The sequence below is a fragment of the Pinus tabuliformis genome, chromosome 3_1 (genome assembly GCF_031772625.1).
Source record: "Pinus tabuliformis cultivar Carrire ecotype Pingquan chromosome 3_1, CPIR1, whole genome shotgun sequence".
Taxonomy (NCBI): Eukaryota; Viridiplantae; Streptophyta; class Pinopsida; order Pinales; family Pinaceae; genus Pinus; species Pinus tabuliformis.
In genome coordinates, this window is record NC_142301.1 from 60,943,103 (window position 1) to 60,951,880 (window position 8,778).

An 8,778-nucleotide genomic window follows, 5' to 3' on the forward strand; every position below is an offset into this window, starting at 1 on the left:
AAGAAATTCGTCTGAACCTTGGCTCTAAATTTCAAATCCTGTCTCACTATATTTTTGGAGATATAATATGAGGTATTTAGGGTTTTTTCAGACCCCCGAATTACATTCCAAACAGGTCACCTTAGGAAAATCATCATAACTTTTGCTCTGAGCATCAAATTGAATTTTAGTAAGAAGTTACAGAAAGAGGACAGACTGAAGTTTTTGGGGTATCAATTTCAGAGCCTAAGGTTGAAACAGTGACCACTGCATGTCGTTTAAGTTAGCTCTACTGAACTAGTCTATACTGAGGTCATCGTGGGAGATTTGGCATAACTCTTCATTGGAGAATCCAATCTCGATCAGACTTGCGGGGTTAGAAAGATTACTCAGAGGGATATTACAGGCTGAAATTTCAGAACTTAACAATTCAAAATTACAGAGTTACAGTCATTTAAAGGTTGAGCTCCTAAAATCAAGAAAAAGCGAGATGAGGAAGTTTGATGGCAAGAATCTGGTAAATTGGATACTACAGATGGAGAAATATTTTGATCTACATGACATACCACTGTTACAAAATGTACGTATTGCATCTACCTATTTAGAACCAGATCATTTTTTATGGTATAAAGGGCTTTGTTCTCGTAAACCACTTGTTACGTGGTCAATTTTCACGGAGGAAATGATAACACATTATGAGGATACAAAGAGCAACACCTTCTTTAGCCTATTGAAAAATCTCAAACAAAAGTGTTCAATGGCAGAGAACATTGAGGGCTTTAAAAAATTGAATATAAGGGAAAATGATATTCCAAAGAAGCAAGGGATTGATGTCTCCATAGGGATTTTAAGAGATAACATTCAACATGAAGTACATCATTGGGAACCTGATTCACTGGAGAGGGCAAGTAAAGTGCAAAGCAAAATTATGGCAACAAGGAATGTTAGAAATGATACTGAGACAGGGGGGGCGAATCAGTATTAACAAATCAATAACTTTTTCATATCCATAATCAGATTCATATACGCTACTTCAGTTAAGGGAACTCGCGTGTACAAGCAACTATATTTAATGCAACTAGCATATATCCAACAAACTTATGATTCAGTTAATTCATCATATGTTGATCTTTAATCAGTGCATCAGAACTTCATTAACCATATAAACAGTAACCAGATGTAGTAAAAACATAACAGGTCATCACACATAAGAAACACACATGAACACCATGATATAACGTGGAAACCCAATGCGGGACAAAAACCACCTATTACCATCTTCCTTTAATATAAGAAAAACTTGTTTACAATCTTGTACTGGTGCAGACTCATACCAGTACGCAGACACCCACCTGCAGAAGGCTACAACCTTCTCTCGTTCTCTAACTACTACTGGAAGGGAGCTACAACCCTCTGGCTCTTGTACTGGCCAATATGTTTACCAGTACGTAGGCATCGGCCTACTGAAGACTCTTCCTCCAGGGACCATGTTTCATAAATTTTCAGACTTGGTACTCCTGGATCACAACACCATTATATGAAGGCCACGTTTCATCCAATTTTCATACTAGACCCATCAACAACATTGAAGCTCAAATCAATCACCACTGCAACACAACTATTGCATTAACCAATTAATCTCTGAATCACCCACAACTGAATCACTAAAGACCTGTCATCAAAACACAGTTACCAGAACAAAGAGTAGAACCCAGAACTCTGCAACAACCACCAGAACCATCTGCAAATTCATATATCATATTTCATAATGTATACGCTACTTTGATGAATCGAACCAGCGTGTATATGCGCTTTTACCAAAGAGAACTTGCGTACAGATCTGTAAATATTAACTCATAACTTTGCAGCTATTCTAGACATCAATCATACCTAGATGATAACATTTATAGAATAAACATGCGTCAGTAATTCAGATCTAGTCTATCAATGATCAAACCACATAATGATAAACATTTCAAGCCTTAAGATCCCGATCAAGCAAAGCATCACAAAGCCATAACCTGCATACTGGATCTCACACTTCATCAGATATTCAATACTTGCACTTTGGCCTAATGATCTTCTCCTCCTTATAAAGTGTTAGGCCTTTCTCAATACCATGGTCCAAAACCACTTAGGACCAATACCTTGGACCAAATACCTGGGATCAATACTTCAGACCAGATACCTTGGACCAATACCATGGATAAAAATACCATGGACCAAATACCACGGACCAAAACTTAGTTTTCCAACATGTACGTGCCTTTCCTTCTATGAAACCGCGTGTGTACGTTATACTCATCTTTTGGTATGTTAACCCGCATGTATATGCTCCTTTGTCAAGGTTAACCTGCGTATACCTCTCTCTGATCATTAAATCTTTGCTATTTGACCTGTTGCACCGTCATCTGTCATCTAAGTGAGTTGCCATCAAGGACAACACCTATGTCATAATGTCAACAATCTCCCCCTTTGGACTTGATGGCAACAACAACACCAAGCCACTCTCCCCCTTTGACATCAAGGGCAAATGGCAGACCAAGATATTCTCTCCTGTCCATACTCCTCCTAAGTACATGCCGAAATCTCTGATTGAGCTCCCCCTTTGTACATGCTAAGATGTACCAATCCATCCATGCTCCCCCCGACAACATGCAGAGTCTGCAAAAATATTTTTCAAAAGAATAACATGACTCTACAACTCAACTAAGTTAGTATGACCTTCCTATCACCAATGACTCATTCATACATCAATCTCCCAACCAAGTGGGGATACACCATTTTGACTCATCCACCCAACCAAGTGGGGATATACCAAATGTTTATACATGACTAAAAATAGAAATTATTACATCATCCTTCCCATGCATAGTGGGGGTACAAATTAGGTCTTTGCATGACCTTTACATCAAATGATATACATGACTTTTATAACAAAGACCAACAATCTAAACAAGACCATGATAGTCATCAACAATTATCATACACCATATATGATCTGCAATATAAGCATATGTCAATAGCATCCAGACCTGTAACCTGCAATACCATTCTCTTGACCAACCAACAATAAGTAGCAAGATGTATCACATAAGCATCATCACCAAAGACTTCTAGCCATAATGCCAACAATGCATTATTCGAAACATATGCTCCCCCTAAACTTGTGCCATACCATCATCAAACAGAGCAGATAAGTGATTGAACCATATCAGACTTCTATACTGCTACTTTTCTTCATAACACCATATACGCGACTGTGCGGCATCTAACTCACATATACACGTGACGTCTCTTCATAATAAGTGCGTATGAAAATTGGAATACTGAAGTTTTACACTTTCAGCTTCCCCTGGGTCTGTCATGTCTGCAAACTGAGCTATGCCACATCTTTCTGACAATAATTCTGTCTTCTTCAATACTTGGGATTGAGATGATGTATGCTTCTTTTGGTTTGGTGTCCGAATTTTTCTCCTGCACTCCTTTACTTTATGTCCAAACTTGTTACATGCATAACATCTTACATGTTTCATATTCCTTTTATTGCAATCAACAGCTTTGTGACCAAACATATTGCAAGCAAAACAATATCCCTTAAAGTACCTGGAAACTGACGATCTTTCTGTGTGATGGCCTTGAACCATTCTACTTCTGCATCTTGCTGCAACATGTCCAAAGTTATGACATATAAAACATTCAACATTATTCGTTTGAGGAAATAATCGATTATTACTTCCACAGTTTGATGTAAAAGATTTTATTTGAAGAATTTCTTTCCTTGGTTGTTGATAGGGTTGACTTCTCATCTCCTTGTTGAGTATTTCATATTTCTCATTAGAGTTCCTTGCCTCGCCTTGTGAGCTAGATTCCCCTTTAACAGATTCATGAAAACCAAGACTAGTTTTGATGGTAGGAGACCTTTGACTACTAAGAATATTATCCAATATCTTAGTACTGTCTTGGAATCGTAACAGTTTATCCTTTTCTTCTAATTTTCCTTTTAAGATATTTACCTCAATCTGATGTTGTTCTTCCTTTTCTAGATATTGCTTCTTTATGTTTTCTTCAGCCTTTCTTCCTTTTTCCACTTGTTGCCTTAATTCGAGAACTTCATGTTCTTGTTCTTCAAGAGCTTCTTCATTCTGCCTTTTTGATTCTTCAAGATCTTCTTTTAGAGAGAGGATCTTAGATTCAAGTCTCTGGATTGTTATACTCTGATTATTTATTTCATTTCTTAATGATATCACTACATCCTGCAGCCGCTCTCTTACTCTGGTTACTCCCTCCAGCTGAATTTTCAATTTGGTAACTTCTTCTTCTTCTACGTCATTATTTTCATATGCCATGAGAAGTTTAATTTCTTGATTATCTTCATCACTATTGGACAAGCCATCACTATCATCATGAGTATAATAACTTCTATTACTTTCTTCAGATATCTTTCCTTTGTTATGAGGGCATCTAGCAGCGTAATGACCAACTCTACCACAAGAAAAACATTTGAAAGGTAGCTTACCTTTGAACCTTCCAGAACCCCGTTGAAGCTTCTTGACAAAATTTACCTCATATTCATTTTCTGAAATGTATCCTGATTCATTGAGTTTTTCTTTTCCCTTTGTTGATGCTTTAAATGTGGCTTCTCTCATATCTGATGATCCTCCTTTTCTCATCTCAAAAGTAGTTAGGATTCTGTGAAGCTGCGTCATAGTGATATTCTGCAAATCCTGTTTTTCTTCTATGGCAGACACTTTGGGTTCAAATTTAGCAGATAAGGATCTTAAAACTTTTTCAACTAAGGTAACTTCCTTTATCTCTTCACCCAGATTCTTCATACAATTGACAACCTCATCTATACGTAGAAAGTAACTAGCTATGCTTTCATCACTATGCATCTTAAGAGTTTCATACTGAATTCTAAGAGTTTGAAGCTTAGAACATTTTCCCTGAGAGTCTCCTTCGTAGCTCAGAACAATTTTGTCCCATATTTCTTTGGCTGATTTGAGCTGCATGACCTTAACAAACTCTGATTTTGACAAACTTCCCAATAAAATAGTGACAACCTTGGCATTGGTTTCATAATCCTTTCTACCTGCTGTATCTGTAGGAATTGTTGTTGGAAATGTATATCCTTTTTCCACAACTTCCCAAACATCCATCCCAAGTGATTGTAGATATGTTGTGGTTCTTATTTTCCAGTAAACAAAATTGCTCCCATCGAAGATTGGCGGTCTGATGGATCCCATGCTCTCTTGATTATTCATTTTGATGAATCTCCCTTCAAGCAATCAAGCTTCTTCTGAAGGACCTGCTCTGATACCAATTGTTGGAAATAATACTAAGAGGTGGGGGGGTGAATCAATATTATCAATTCAATAACTTTTTCATTTCCATAATCAGATTCATATACGCTACTTCAGTTAAGGGAACTCGCGTGTACACACAACTCTGTTTAATGCAACTAGCGTATATCCAACAAACTTATGATTCAGTTAATTCATCATATGTTGATCTTTAATCAGTGCATCATAACTTCATTGACCATATAAACAGTAACTAAATGTAGTAAAAACAGAACAGATCATCACACATAAGAAACACACATGAACACCATGATATAAGGTGGAAACCCAATGCGGGACAATGATGGCGTGGGTGCAAGCGTTAGAGTCAATTTCCCCAATCTGTCAGCAAGTTCCTCTATGCCTTGGTTAATTTCCTTTTCTTCTGGATTGAGCGCATCAGTCATTAAAATGATGGTTCATTTCAAAATCCCAATATCATGCTTTACTAAATAACCGTGGGTCTCGGTGATGCTTAAAAGCAATATCCCTTTTGTTGGATTTACATATACAATATATGTATCCACTTAACTTCAATTGGCTTTGGTCGATGTACAACCAAATCTCCGTCGCTTTATATTTTCCGACACTTAAATTGGGTCCGACCGATGTATAACCAAATCGCAATCGCTCAAACAGAGGTCTCTTGAGCGGACCCGATACACCCTTAATCGATGGTTAAGACTTCGCTAGTTCCGCTTATCGGCATTTGATACAAATGACACTTCGCTGTCTCCGCGATGACGGACTCCGCGACATATATAGACTCTAATTTATATCGTTTCGGTTCCAAGTTTGGAACTCGCTCTTTTATAACGCTATGCTCCCTTCGCCACAGGTTTTATGAACAGGCCCGCAACTAACAGTTTCCAAAGTCTCCTGCGCCGGTATAGATTTATAACCACGATGGTACGAGCTTATAATCATAGACTTTAATCTACTACAGCCATCAAATGAAAATCGCAAGAGTTCTTGGTGTGGCCTGAGGCATATGCGCAATTAGAATCCAGGCCCGCATGAGCATAAATGAAAGGAAAATCGAAAGAAAAATCGATTCCTATGATTAATATAGAGTATGGCCAGCGTGAGGAAATCCAGTCATCGATTCAACCATATAAATGCGCCTTAAAATTAAACTGTGCAACCACTTTACAGAGTCATTAAATAAGAGACATCGAGAGAATAAAAATTCCCAAAGTAAAACTAAGGCACTCGCCCCTCTCCTCTGTCTGATGAGAGCTTTGCTGCCATTTTATTTATAACTAAGGATAGGCCCTCTCGTCCTTATCCAATACAAAGAAAAGCATGCTTTACAGGTGATTTAAAGCTTGAAAAGCTCTGTTACAAATAGCATGATTTATTGCTAGAATTTATTCTATTTTAACTAAGAAAACATAGAAATTGCAGGCTAAAGGACCCCACTCCCTTGCCTGTAAATTTTTTTGGATTTTTGGAATAATTTGGAAGATTTTTCCCCTCTGAGTCACATGCTCCCGCATCAGACAAAAACCACCTGCTGCCGTCTTCCTTTAATATAAGGAAAACTTGTTTACAATCTTATACTGGCGCAGACTCATACCAGTACGCAGGCACCCACCTGCAGAAGGCTAAAACCTTCTCTCGTTCTCCAGCTACTATTGGAAGGGAGCTACAACTCCCTGGCTCTTGTACTGACGGATATGTTTACCATTACGTAGGCATAGACCTACTGAAGACTCTTCCTCCAAGGACCACGTTTCATAAATTTTTAGATTGGATACTCCTGGATCACAACACCATTATATGAAGGCCACGTTTCATCCAATTTTTATACTAGACCCATCAACAACATTGAAGCTCAAATCAATCACCACTGCAACACAACTATTGCATTAACCAATTAATCTCTGAATCACCCACAACTGAATCACTAAAGACCTGTCATGAAAACACAGTTACCAAAACAAAGAGCAGAACTCAGAACTCTGCAACAACCACCAGAACCATCTGCAAATTCAGATATCATATTTCATAATGTATACGCTGCTCTAATGAATCGAACTAGCATGTATACGAGTTTTTACCAAAGAGAACCCATGTACAGATATGTAAATATTAACTCATAACTTTGTAGCTATTCCAGACATCAATCATACCTAGATTATAACATTTATAGAATAAACATGCGTCAGTAATTCAGATCTAGTCTATCAATGATCAAACCACATAATGATAAAAATTCCAAGCCTTAAGATCCCAATTCATCGTTCATCATCATCCACATGGGTGCATCCTTAGTTTAGATCAAACAAAGCATCACAAACCCATAACCTGCATACTGGATCTCACACTTCATCAGATATTCAATACTTGCACTTTGGCCTAATGATCTTCTCCTCCTTGTAAAGTGTTAGGCCTTTCTCAATACCATGGTCCAAAACCACTTAGGACCAATACCTTTGACCAAATACCTAGGATAAATACTTCGGACCAGATACCTTGGACCAATACCATGGACCAAAACTTAGTTTTCCAACATGTACGTGCCTTTCCTTCTGTGAAACCGTGTGTGTATGTTATACGCATCTTTTGGTCTGTTAACCCGCGTGTATACGCTCCTTTGTCAAGGTTAACCTGCATATACCTCTCTCTGATAATTAAATCTTTGCTATTTGACCTGCTGCACCGTCATCTGTCATCTGAGTGAGTTGCCATCAAGGACAACACCTGTGTCATAATGCTAACAAGGAAGTCTACCCCTCACAACTATAAACATGGAAGTATTGTTTCTCCTAGCCTTCCACAACCGACAAGGGTGACACCACAACAATTGGAAGAAAGAAGAGCAAAAGGACTTTGTTACAATTGTGATAACAAATACATTAAAGGTCATGAGTGTGATCAGAAGAAATCATTTTACATTGATTGTGAAGAGGAGAAAGAAAAGGACCAAGTAACGTCAAAAGAAGAGGATATACACGAGGAACCAACCCCATAGGAAGAAGAAATGAATCCGACCATATCTTATAAAGCATTGGCAATAATTACCACTCCTAAAACTCTCAAGATAGAAGGACATATCAAGAAGAAGAAGGTTCAAGCAGTGAAATATCAGGAAGAAAAGTATCAAGAAACATCAAAAGAAAAGGATACTCACCAAGAACCAGCCCTAGAGAAAGAAAAAATGAATCCGACCATATCTTCTAATGCATTGGTCGGAATTACCACTCCTCAAACTATAAAGATAGAAGGACATATCAAGAAGAAAAAGGTAATAGTGTTGATTGATTCGGGTAGTACCCATAATTTTATTCATTGTAAGATAGCCAAGGAATTGAATTACTTCCTATATCCAACACCAAAGTGTCAAGTGACGGCTGTAAATGGAGGAATCATAAATTGCTCTGGAAAGTGCCATAATATCAAGCTAACCATGGGAGAATATGTATTGAATAGCCCAATGCTTTCCATTCCAATG